Consider the following 13,469-nt stretch of genomic DNA (forward strand, 5'->3'; position numbering starts at 1 on the left):
GAACTTTTTTTTTTAATTTTGTTCTTCATTTTAAATCGATAAAAAGTTCTGCAAAGTAATAGCCCTTCTTGGCCTAAAGGGTTCAATTCAGATCCTGAGGAGTCATTTAGATGTGACAAATATTGTTCAAGAGCATCTGAGCAATGTCTGTACTTGAATATTTCTTTTATTATTTCTTCAGTTTCTGTTGTTTAGTCCTAATAATAACTGTTCTCAGTTATAATCTTTTTCTTATTGTATTCTTTGCCTACAAGACACTCTGGCAGTGACAGATAGAAAATTCAATTCAATTTAGGGCATTTCAAATCAAAGTGGTTTTTAGCCTCATTCACGATATATCGCCATTCGTCTCTGTTCTCTGCATCTTCTTGTCGTCCTCCCACTGTACAAAGATTATCATATAGGCTACTTGGTCCTGCCAACAGAGACGAGAATAGTCGAAAGCTTTCCGTAGAAGAGAGTCTTCATCATGCCGTAGAACGTGACCAAGCCAACATAGTCTTCGGCTTTTTATTAAGGCTGTTATGTCCGGATCTTTATAAAATATATCCCTTAGTTCCTTGTTCTTCAAAATTCTCCATGTGTTATTTTCTTGAATGGGACCAAAAATCTTCCTCAAGATTTTGTTCTCAAAAGTAAAATGGGATTTTTTTTTTTAATCCAAGTTTCACAGCAATATAGGAGAGTTGGTAGGATTATTGTTTTATAGCATCTTAATTTTGATAATCTAGAAAGGAGTTTGGAACTAAGCAATTTATGAACGGAGTACTTACTTACTTACAAATGGCTTTTAAGGAACCCGAAGGTTCATTGCCGCCCTCACATAAGCCCGCCAGCGGTCCCTATCCTGTGCAAGATTAATCCAGTCTCTATCATCATACCCCACCTCCCTCAAATCCATTTTAATATTATCCTCCCATCTACGTCTCGGCCTCCCTAAAGGTCTTTTTCCCTCCGGTCTCCCAACTAACACTCTATATGCATTTCTGGATTCGCCCATACGTGCTACATGCCCTGCCCATCTCAAACGTCTGGATTTAATGTTCCTAATTATGTCAGGTGAAGAATACAATGCGTGCAGTTCTGTGTTGTGTAACTTTCTCCATTCTCCTGTAAGTTCATCCCGCTTAGCCCCAAATATTTTCCTTAGCACCTTATTCTCAAACACCCTGAACCTATGTTCCTCTCTCAGAGTGAGAGTCCAAGTTTCACAACCATACAGAAGAACTGGTAATATAACTGTTTTATAAATTCTAACTTTCAGATTTTTGGACAGCAGACTGGATGATAAGAGCTTCTCAACCGAATAATAACACGCATTTCCCATATTTATTCTGCGTTTAATTTCCTCCCGAGTGTCATTTATATTTGTTACTGTCGCTCCAAGATATTTGAATTTTTCCACCTCTTCGAAGGATAAATCTCCAATTTTTATATTTCCATTTCGTACAATATTCTGGTCACGAGACATAATCATATACTTTGTCTTTTCGGGATTTACTTCCAAACCGATCGCTCTACTTGCTTCAAGTAAAATTTCCGTGTTTTCCCTAATCGTTTGTGTATTTTCTCCTAACATATTCACGTCATCCGCATAGACAAGAAGCTGATGTAACCCGTTCAATTCCAAACCCTGCCTGTTATCCTGAACTTTCCTAATGGCATATTCTAGAGCAAAGTTAAAAAGTAAAGGTGATAGTGCATCTCCCTGCTTTAGCCCGCAGTGAATTGGAAAAGCATCAGATAGAAACTGACCTATACGGACTCTGCTGTATGTTTCACTGAGACACATTCTAATTAATCGAACTAGTTTCTTGGGAATACCAAATTCAATAAGAATATCATATAAAACTTCCCTCTTAACCGAGTCATATTCCTTTTTGAAATCTATGAATAACTGATGTACTGTACCCTTATACTCCCATTTTTTCTCCATTATCTGTCGAATACAAAAAATCTGATCAATAGTCGATCTATTACGCCGAAAACCGCACTGATGATCCCCAATAATTTCATCTACGTACGGAGTTAATCTTCTCAAAAGAATATTGGACAAAATTTTGTACGACGTCAACAAAAGTGATATTCCTCGAAAGTTACCACAGTTGGTTTTGCCCCCCTTTTTAAAAATAGGTACAATTATGGACTCCTTCCATTGTTCTGGTACAATTTCCTTTTCCCAAATAGCAAGTACAAGTTTATAAATTTCGCTATATAATGCACTCCCACCCTCTTGTATTAATTCTGCTGGAATTTGATCGATACCTGGAGACTTGTACTTTTTCAGATTTTCTATCGCAATTTCGACTTCTGAAAGCGTGGGTTCGGGTATAAATGGCTCAGCAGTTTGTATTTCAATTTCGTCCTGATCATTTCTATTTGGCCTATGTACATTTAGTAGTTGCGCAAAATAGTTTTTCCATCTGTTTAGGATTGATGGAGAGTCTGCAAGCAAGTCACCATTCTCATCCTTGATCACGTTTACCCTTGGCTGATATCCGTTCTTAAATTCCTTTATACCCTTATATAAATCTCGAATGTTTTTATTCTTACTATTTGTTTCTACCTCATTCAGTTTTTCCTTCAAGTAACCTCTCTTTTTATTCCTAAGTGTACGACTTGCTTCCCGTCTTTCATTGAAATAATTATCTCTCTTCTCCTCAACTGGATCCTGTAAGAATTTCAATTTTGCCTGTTTCCTTCTTTCTACTACCATGCAACAATCTTCATCAAACCACGGTTTCTTTTTCTTAGTTTCATAATAACCTATGCTCTGCTCAGTTGCAATTTTGATACTATCTCTGATATTTTCCCACACGCTATTAACATCTAATTCTTTCTCAACTTCGTCGGAACTTTCTAAAGTGGCAAACCTATTCGAAATTTCGACCTGATAATTTTGCTTAGCTTCCTCGTCCTTTAATTTCAAAATATTGAATTTAGTAATATTAACTTGTTGCTCTACTCGCTTGGCTACTGATAATCTTTCTCTTAATTCTCCAATCACCAAATAATGGTCAGAATTACAGTCTGCACCCCTGAACGTTCGAATATCTACTATACTAGTATGTCTCCGTTTATCTATCAAGATGTGATCTATTTGGTTGTGTGTCAATCCATCTGGAGAAGTCCAAGTATATTTATGTATATCCTTATGGGGGAATGTTGTACTTTTGACAATTAAATTTTTCGATGTGGCAAAGTTGACTAATCTAACTCCATTGTCACTACTAATTGCGTGTAGGCTCTCTTTTCCAATAGTTGGTCTAAAAATATCCTCCCGTCCTACTTTAGCATTGAAATCCCCCAATAAAATTTTTCATGTGATATCTAGGGAACTGATCAAAAGTATGTTCCAATTCCTCATAGAAGCTATTCTTTATAATAACACTTATTTGCTGTAATGAGTCTATGTTCAATTTCTTTCCCAAATAAGCCTGTTTCATTAATTATACTTCCTAAGTATTTAAATTCAGTAACTTTTTGAAACTCCCAATCATCTATTAGAAGTGACCCTCTATTATTTGAGGTACGTGATATATACTCATGTATTTAGTTTTATCAGAATTAATTTTTAAATTAAAATAAAAATTATCAGGAAATTAACGAACAGTATTAAAACACAAGAAAACAGTGATATACACAGAAGGAAAGGAAATGTGTTTGAAATTTCACTTGAAATTGTTTCAGATATCACAAGAATAAATTAATGTCAGTTTGCACCTCTTTTAGAACTGTCTTCAATTTTACTTTTACAATATAGTGAAGCATTAGCCCTACATCTTGGGAGACAAGCAACAACTGGTGTTAACACCCCGAATTAGGAAAGGCACTTCAAGCAGTAATGAGTAACGACTAGTTGTTAGGGTGGAGTTGTCAACCTCCGTTTACCAAACTTGTTCTTTCTTCTAAAACCAGGTAAGAGCACTAGTGCATTTCTCAAGCATGTCCATATAAAAAGACGTTAGAATTGCGTAAGGAAAAACTATGCTGCACTATGTTACAATTTATTCACTTCTGACTTGAAAAACCAACTAAAATTCTCAAGTTTCCTTTCATAAGCAACTGAAAGCTACTTTCGGTGTAATTTCAATCTTTACAAGGAAAATTACGAAATTATACCGAAAGTAGCTTTGAAAACCAAGGGAATTAAAAGTGACGTTTTCCTTCTTTCTTCTGCAAAATCTTTTTAAAAACACAGCAGATTTTGGAGGTGCAATGACGGTATGCAGAGACAAAGAGAAAGGCAGAACAGAGGGTAGATTGCACAATGCCGAGTTTACAGCGAAGGACCTGTCTTGGGCAGAATTAATAAAATTAATGTCCTTCAACAGGAACAATCAGGTTTCAAACTCAAGATTCAAGTGAGCACTGTTCTTCATGATATGTTCATACAGCAACTGAAGACTACAGGAAAAAAAGGGGGAATCTCAAGATTTTCAGGAGAGCTAATTTAAAGTTCAAAACTAATTTATTCAAGAAGTGCGTTACAAATGATAAATACCACCATGCATTTTGAAAGGTGGTTAATCTAGCAATCAATATGTTCAATATGTTTTATTGTCGTCTAGCCATAAACTTCCAATTTTTACCATTATCTCAATGTTCACAAAAAGTGACATTCTCCCTTTTCTTCCTGCGGTCTTCAACTGTCATTGACTCATACACATCACAAAAGTGAAGGCACTGACAAAATGAACTTAAATGAGAAAAAAAAAATGAATTATTTAAGTTTGACAACATAGTCACTCTTGCAAAGACAACTACCAAATCATTTCTATTATGGAATTGCCTGCAGTAGATCCAACAGAGCCAGCTTACAGTAGGTACTGGAACCTCGAGGGATAACAGTCTGGGAAGTATGAGACTAGATTCCTGGTCTTTCTTTAGCCTTTGAGAAGCCTCAAGATTTTGAAAAAATATCCTATCATACCAGGATGAATTCCTGGCAATAATCGACAGGGACTTAGGATGACAATATGGTTAGTAATACATAAATCACAAGTCCTCAGATCTTATTGGGATCTACCGGGAATTAAGAATTAATTGATCTGATTGTTACTTTTAGACTGCCTAATTGAGGATCGTTTTTGCAAAATTTGCTAACTGCAAAATTGAGATTTTGGTGAATTTGTTAACATAAAGCAGCCTCTACACGATGTTAAAGTTATTTTAGTAAAATTGAATTATTTCTCTTCATTATAGTGTGTCAAAGTGTGATGGTTGCACCTATAACCTATGTGTCTTCATTCAGTTTTTTGTCTCTCCTGTAAAATTTAGTTTTTTCAGTTAGCACGTTTTGCAAAAACGGTCCTCAATTATTCTTTCGCAAACATGCTTATATTTCACGTGTATTACATATTCGATTAACGTTTTTCCGGTTAAAATGTAGGAGCCACTTGTGTGTAGCCAGCAATTTTTTAATATATTTTGAAAATTTTAATTCAAGACAAACATCATTTATCTGGTCCAGTAAGGACCCCAGATTTCATTTAATACAGGAAGCATTGATTGTGTTGTATGTAAGGGGGAAAAGTGCACATTTTCTGTCATTGATCTGCTGTTATTTTGGAATTATACAGAACGATGGGCAGTTAGTTGGTTTCTTAAACCTCAGGATGTGGAAAATATACGCTGAGCAGCTTAATAAGCTACGGTACATAATCAATACTGGGCTGAACCCAGTCCCTTAGCCCTACAAAACAGTGAGAGATACCGTAACAGCAACAATCTACATGTCATTAGTCTCTTCATGTGATCATTCACTTGCCTACACTACTTTATTTCAAGGACTAAAGGCCCATGGCCTATCTTTCTTTTCATCTTCGGAAAAAAACATGTAAAAAAGAAAATGAGTACAGTAGAACCCCAATTATCCATCACCCTATTAACCAACTGGCGGATTATCAGACTGTCTATTTTTCGCTCTTCTTTTTCTTCAGAAATAAATAACTTATATGAAGTACTGTTTTGTGCAAGTAGGTTCTACATGTTTTTGCTAGAGAGTGTTATTACAAGCCTTTATCGTTACACAACATTGTCTACTGTTCAAATGCCGTTCTATAAAACAACATGTAATCAAATGTCCTCCACGGATGATAACAAAAAACGTGTTGTGCTAAGTATCGAAAAAATGGAAATAACTGAATGGTTTGAGAAAGAGAAACTGTAGCTCATCTCGCATCAGAATACGAGATTGGAGTTACAACTGCGCGATTTAATAAAAAAAACAAGGATAAAGTGTAAAAAATTATGTAAATCTACAACATGAGACCTCCTGTATTCCTATCTTTTCTGAGACAGTAATTACAAAGGGCTTCCTTGCCCCTTAAAAACCCGTCGTTGACAACCAGACTTAAATTAGTGAACTTCTAATCCACTACCTAGCGAGTTAAATACAGGATCATAGAGGAAATAACGAAATCTTTCACGGTACGTATTATCCGATTTTTTCGATCAACCGTTCAGTCCATCCCCTTCATTACCACGAATAATAGAGGTTCTACTGTAGCTCCAAGACCTGTCAGTCAGCTATTTTTACTACTCTTCTAAAAATGGTTCAATATTAATTTGTTTTGAGCAATATTGCTAAAGAAACGAAGATTATACAGAACTTATTTACTCTGAAAACTCAAAATATTGCTACTTCTGTTCATGAATCTCATCTTAGTTTTAAGACATGTGATATATGTAACTGTATAGTTTTGCAATGTTTTAAACACACTTTGAAACGCAACATTTAATGAAAATATGGAGCAACCATAAAATATGAACACACTCAACCATAGATTAGAATAACAGCGGAGTCATGAAGCAATAAATGCTGTCAATTAATTCTAAGAATAGTACCACTGTAGCATTACTTACAAATTACTTTTAGAGAACCCGGAGGTTCATTGCTGCCCTCACACAAGCCTGCCATTGGCCCCTATCCTAAGCAAGATTAATCCAGTCCCTACTATCATATTCCACCTCCCTCTAATCCATTTTGATATCCTCCCATTTACGTCTCGGCCTTCCCAAAGGTCTCCCCCCCCTCTCAGGTCTCCTAAGATAATTTAATGTTTCTCAAAGCTGAAAAAAATCTATGTAAAGTTGTTAGCTAGCAGTGCTAGTTACTAAAGGCAGGAAAAAATGTTAAATTACGTACTTGGAAATTATGTAGAGTTCCAGCCTGAACTTTTCTGGCGTTTTAAGCAAATATGGAATATTAATGTGGATTTTTTTTTTCAATTGTACGACATTTGAGAAATTTAAGTCAAAATGCTCAACACATGACCTTCAACTACATTTATTTGACAAGTTCAGAATGATTATTATACTATGAAAATTAATTAAAAAAAGACAGCCAAGTCCAGAATACATTAGTTCATTAGATAAATGTAATATAATTTTGAACAATAAGTGTGAAAGAAATTTCTGCTGTAACTCATTTAATGAAAAAAAATATTTCCATGTTTCTAAAACCTAAGACCTGTTCAAAAATAGATGGCAGATCTAATAGGATCTAATATCAATGGAAAAGTTTGTTCTAAGTGTTAATTGCCAAATCAAGTGTTAGAAAATCAGAACACAATTCAGTAGCGACAACAAAGTAGAAGGAAACAGTGATTCACAGTCCTCAGAGGAAAAAATCATATCAGATGAAACTTAAGAGGAGACTGGTTCAGGTGTTGCTATTGATCTGTTGAATACAAGTCTGTAGGTTGCAGGAGAATCTTATATTTAAAAAAGCAGTAAACTGAGAAAATGTATCCCATGAAGAAAATGTTGAATTAGTTCTTACAAAAATGCAAAAAGTGTCAGTAAAGATGAGGCACCTGAAAGTCATGTTTCAGAAGAATTTTTGGCTATGTTCTTTGAAAACCAATCTGAATATATTTCATCACTCTCTTATAGGTATTAGCAATCTATGTAGTTTCGAAAATCAACTTCATTTTAAATTTTCCTTTAAAATTTGACTGTTTTTTTATTTCTATGTCCTCTGAAAGGTTGAACTTTCCAGTTTTCAAAAATATATCAGTTTTCTCTCTATGATGTTTAGTTAATTAATCAGCTGAGTTTTTGTTGACCGGAAGCACCCTTTCTTTAAACCGGAAGTGCAGTTCTACAAGTGCCAATGTGTCACATTCTGTCAATTTTATATAGCCTATTTTTCGTGTAATAATTCGAATTTGGTGGTAAAGTTTGATGTGTTACTTTTCATACAGTCAGAAAGCTGTGTGTTTGGCTTTACAATTTTTCATACACTCAGGATGTAGATGATTTTTCATGTTCAGTTTAACAGCATTTTACAACACTAATGTTAACACAAAGTGCACTTAGAATTGAGATATTTTCATCATTCTTGCACCAAAACGAAGCTGATTAACTACAGTGTCCTACTGCTTAAAAAAGTTAATTTAAAACTCAAAGATCTTAAATTTTTATTTTTATGTTTGAAATTTTCAAAAATTAAATTACATTTTTCCTTAATGGGATAAGATAGGGAGGGAAAAACTGTTTTCACAGGAGTAAGAAAGTGAAAAAATTTTTGTTCCAGTATAAAGCTTTTAGTATTTATATACTGAAGAAAGCTGGTTTTTTTTATTACTATGCTCTTAGGTAAACCCAAAACCATTTTTGTACACTCATTAATTGGTTTGTAAGTTATGACATTTGTTAAATGTATAAAATTTCAGTTCATTCCTATTTCTTTTCCAAGCAATAACTCAAAAACTATAGAACTCTATTATTTTATACATGTTCATTTCTTAATAAAATACTATGTAGGCATACACCAAATTTCATTGAAAATGAAGGTCGGGTTGAAAATGATACTAATAACTGAAGTGTGTTAATTCGACATGGAATGACTATAAGATACAAATCAGATCTCCATCTACCCCCTGTTAGTCTCAGCTGTTATGAAAAAAGAGTTCACTATTCATAAATATTACATACCATCTTCAATAAACTGCCTTACTTATGCCTTTAGAGAATCCAGAGGATCAATGCCGCCCTCACATAAGCCTGCCATCGGTCCCTATCCTGAGCAAAATTAATCCAGTCTCTAACAACAAATCCCACCTCCCTCAAATCCATTTTAATATTACCCTCCCATTTACATCTTGGCCTCCGCAAAGATTCATTCATACATGCTACATGCTCTATCCATCTCAAACATCTGGGTTTAATGTTCCTAATTATGTTAGGTGAAGAATACAATGCGTGCAGTTCTGCGTTGTGTAACTTTCTCCATTTTCCTGTAATTTCATCCCTGTTAGTCCCAAAAACGTTCCTAAGAACTTTATTCTCAAACACCCTGAAAGTGAGAGTCCCTTTCAGCTTTTTTGAGAGCAAACTGGATGACAAAAGCTGCTCAACCGAATAATAACAGGCATTTCCCATATTTAGTCTACGTTTAATTTCTTCCCGAGTGTCATTTATATTTGTTACTGTTGCTCAAAGATATTTAAATTTTCTACCTCTTCAAAGGATAAATTTCCAATTTTTATATTTCCATTTCGTACAATATTCTGGTCGCAAGACATAATCATATATTTTGTGTTTTTCAGAATCTAGATTACTTGTAAACCTATCTCTTTACTTGTTTCAAGTAAAATTCCCATGTTTTCCCTAATAGTTTGTGGATTTTCTAACACAGGTATTCACATCATCTACATAGACATCAGTGCAGTGCCTAATTATCTTAAAGTTCTGAAGGGTAAATAACAGAATTAACAAGATTTCTCCATATTCATACTACCTTCTACTCAAATTATGAACTGTGTGTACTTGTAAAATAAATGAACCCACTAACTCCTGTTAATAATTATGTATTATGTTTCTTTCTTTCTTCTTTTTTTTTTTTTTTTTACTTGTTTCACATCTCAAAGTTACAATACTCATGTAATATCTATGGAACACAATACATGAAATGAGGGGGGAGGGAGATATCCTTAACGTCAAGAATGCTGGAAACTTCTTACCATGAAAATCTCGATATTGATTCTTTGCAGTAACAAAATTATTTCTTTTTATACCAAAGTAAAACGTTACAAAATGTACAACACAAAAAGAAATGGAAAATAACAGTGTATTTCTAGTGAAAAAGTTAAATTAACAAAACTTGAAAAGATGGAGGAAGCTGCCTTAGACACAAATGGTACTCAGTAATTGCTAAATCCTGTAAATAAGATGTGCGTGTACATGACAGACACATGGAAGATAGGCAGGTGGAACTCCCTTATTCTTGTTTCTACTAATGTCACCTCCATGCTCCAGCCATTTTTTACACCTGAAAAAGATTCAGTACTCAACTGCATAGGAGGCTGAGTAGACTTTGGAGATATTAAAGTTATAGCAAAATATAAAATCCTATTCCACAGAAACTGCAATCTGTCGTTCTACTAACAAAGCTAACTTGGTATAGGCCTATTACATTTCTACACTGAAAGAAATTCTTCCTCCTCAATGACAGGGACTTTAACTTGTCATCATTCACCTGACCCTAATGGGAGGGCTCGAAGATGTCACTAGTGCCAAGAAGTATGGACCACTTTATTCCTCAGAGACTATCCAAAGGTAGATCTACGAGTACCTTACACTTCTACCCCTATCAACAATTTATGCAGCAATTTTTGCCGACTGTTCGAGGTGATAATAGGACTACAAACATTGTAACTGATCATATATTAATTATTAAACACTAACATACCTAATGAAAATTTTACAACATAATTTTAATGCCACCCTAATACGAGCGATCATGCTTAAACGACTATTAAAGTCCCTAAGATGGCTGAATTGTCTAGACCAGGGGGTCGTCAGCACAGAGCACCCTGGGGCTAGCGTCTCTTACCCGCAGAGAACACAGTGCACCATGGTGCACTTGTAGCTGCTAGCGGGTATGCTCTCTACCTCTTCCTGCTGCATGATGGGACACACGGGACGGTGCCGCTTACCCTTTGCACATTTCAGCGAGTGCTGACGACCACTGGTCTAGACCATTAGCCGGTCATGTAAGCGGTCCAAGTTCTTGTCCTGGTCAAATTTGTGGGTTTTCATTGAAAAATACATAGGCCTAGTGACACTTGTAACAGACTAAGGTCGCAGTTCGGTTTCTTCTCCCGGTTCTCCCACTTTCCCATCTCAGACATCAACATCAACCGAATTCCATTACCATTCCATAGCATTCTTCAATGCTGAACCCAATACATAATATAGAATTTTCAATGCAATAAGTTACACCCTTAACTGATAGGTACAAAACAGAGCTTGAATTATTAATAAACTCCCAATCAATCAACAATATTTAGAGAACTAAGTACGTACTTTCTCTAAAAACGGTAAGAACTCATTTCGTTGCTATTTTAATACCGCCTGATATTTTTTTCTGTACAGTGAAAAGGAAGACAAAGACAGGAAAGAAAAGCTATGTAGAAGTACCTGTACACAGTTTTCAGACAAAGAAACAGTAACAAACGCGAACTCAAGTCTACTTTGAATTTAAGTACAAATGTAGGTCCTACATATCCTATAACACAACAAACTCTTTTTTTTTTTTTTTTTGGCACAACTGAATATTAGGGCTACCATTCTACATTTAGGCTTACAGTAGACCTACTTAGAACTGTATTCTTACTGAAAACATGTTTCAACTAATCTCTTGTCTATAGGCCTATTTTAAATACGAATAACGAAGTGAACAAAGCGGTATCTTTATTTCGAATTTGGCACAAGTTCATTGGTCAAACATTCGCCATTCTTGCGACGAAGTACAACTATCGAGTTTCCGGGGACTTCAAAACGACTACTGGGAGTACAACTTAACTTAAAAACAAACAAAAAAAAAAAACCTTCACATTAGTGCCTCAATTTCGTTCTAAAAATACAGTTACAACGTCGAGATGTTTACCAATTCAATATCATTTAAAGCTATAATAAACAATACCTTAGTAAATCAATTAATGAAAGGACAGCAGAAAAGGTGATTAGAGATAGAAACTATAGTATTTGAGATTATGGATACCAGCTGGAAACAAACCCCGTACGATATTAAATATTGTAAATGACAGGATTTCACAAACCTAATACACATGATCTTACCGATTTAATGATACAGTCTACATATTATTAATACTACATTTGCAAAACGCAACAAGACTGGGGAGACTGAAAAACATGTTTAAAAAATACAGAATTATTTCGTGACGTTATGAGGGCAATAAAATATAAGCAGTCGTGAAATACAAATTTTATTAAAGTTATAATGCAACAGGTGCTAAACTCGTTACTTTGCTGAAATGTTGGCTTAAATTGTAAAAACAACAGAATAACAAAAAAGTAATTGAATTATCTCCGATGCTACTAAATTCTATCAACCCCCAACCCATGGCGTCTGTCGAACAAAGAGAATCTCCATCATACACATCCAAACCTGACAAGGCAACTGATGGACTTTTTTTTCCGAAATTTTATTATGGAAATAACAACGTATATACTCTTACCTTACACTAGTGGTGAAAATGCTGAACTCGAGCTTGCGATCAGAAATACGCAACAACTAGCACAAGAATCACGTTCAGTATGCACAAAAACAACGTTGCCTCTCGTTTATATTGTCCACCATTAGAGCATTCACCCACGACGTAACAACAAATACTCCCATTGGTAAATTCAAACAGAGAGTTGTGCTCGATGAAGTTATTGGCTAGCGTACATCAGCTGCTGAGGCGCGAGAACATTTGAACGACGAAATCCGTTTCAATTCAAACGTATTAGGATGTAAAATAAGAGAGAAAAATAAATAAAAACGTTGCGAGTAGGAAAACTTAAAGTTAATTTTCAAATTGAATCAAGATACACCTACCGCAATAACCTTATTAGGTTGTACATGGCAATAATACTCAAATTTAACATTGTCGTTGGTATAGAAGTACATTTATATCTGCCATAGTACAAAAAGCCCAATCTATATGCAATTTAGTTTAGTTTAATTTGTATAAGTTTTTTTAATTGCTACGGTACCTTTTTATTATATGTAAGTAGTTTACCCTTATTGTTGTTGGGTAAACTATGAAAACTAAATAAATAAATAACAAAAAAAAAAATATGACTGTTTACTGCCATTACAATTTTATTACTGGCCATTCAGTAAAATGCTGATCTAAATGGAAACAAAATGTAGTAAAATCTGCAACTCTTCTTTGATACAGCTTTACTTGAAATAAGATATAACAATTGTACAAAAATATTATATAGTACATACTGTACACTGATTCATCTAAAGCGCTATACTACATGATCAGTACTGGTATATACAGAAATTAAAAAACATTATCACATATCAGCTAATAATTCAATTTATTAAGCCATTAAAAATACAGTGATAGGCTTCGTCACAATACAGAAGGAAAAAAAAAACATAATTTTAAAATACACATATCATTGAAAACAGTAAAGTTTAATTAATTTGATGGCAGCAC

General features: G+C 34.6%; 1 protein-coding gene across 2 annotated transcripts in view; it reads right to left on the bottom strand.

The window, feature by feature from the left end:
* Positions 1-12,648, bottom strand: part of stai (stathmin) — a 132,628-nt gene extending 119,980 nt beyond the window's left edge. Inside the window, exon 1 of one of the 2 annotated variants that reach the window (XM_069842354.1) lies at positions 12,492-12,648. The gene's annotated coding sequence lies outside the window, so the exon portion shown is untranslated. The remainder of the gene's footprint in view (positions 1-12,491) is intronic. The other variant, XM_069842355.1, reaches the window with a different exon arrangement.
* Positions 12,649-13,469: the final 821 nt, after the last annotated feature.

Source organism: Periplaneta americana, chromosome 12 (assembly GCF_040183065.1).
Source record: "Periplaneta americana isolate PAMFEO1 chromosome 12, P.americana_PAMFEO1_priV1, whole genome shotgun sequence".
In the NCBI taxonomy this organism is placed as follows: Eukaryota; Metazoa; Arthropoda; class Insecta; order Blattodea; family Blattidae; genus Periplaneta; species Periplaneta americana.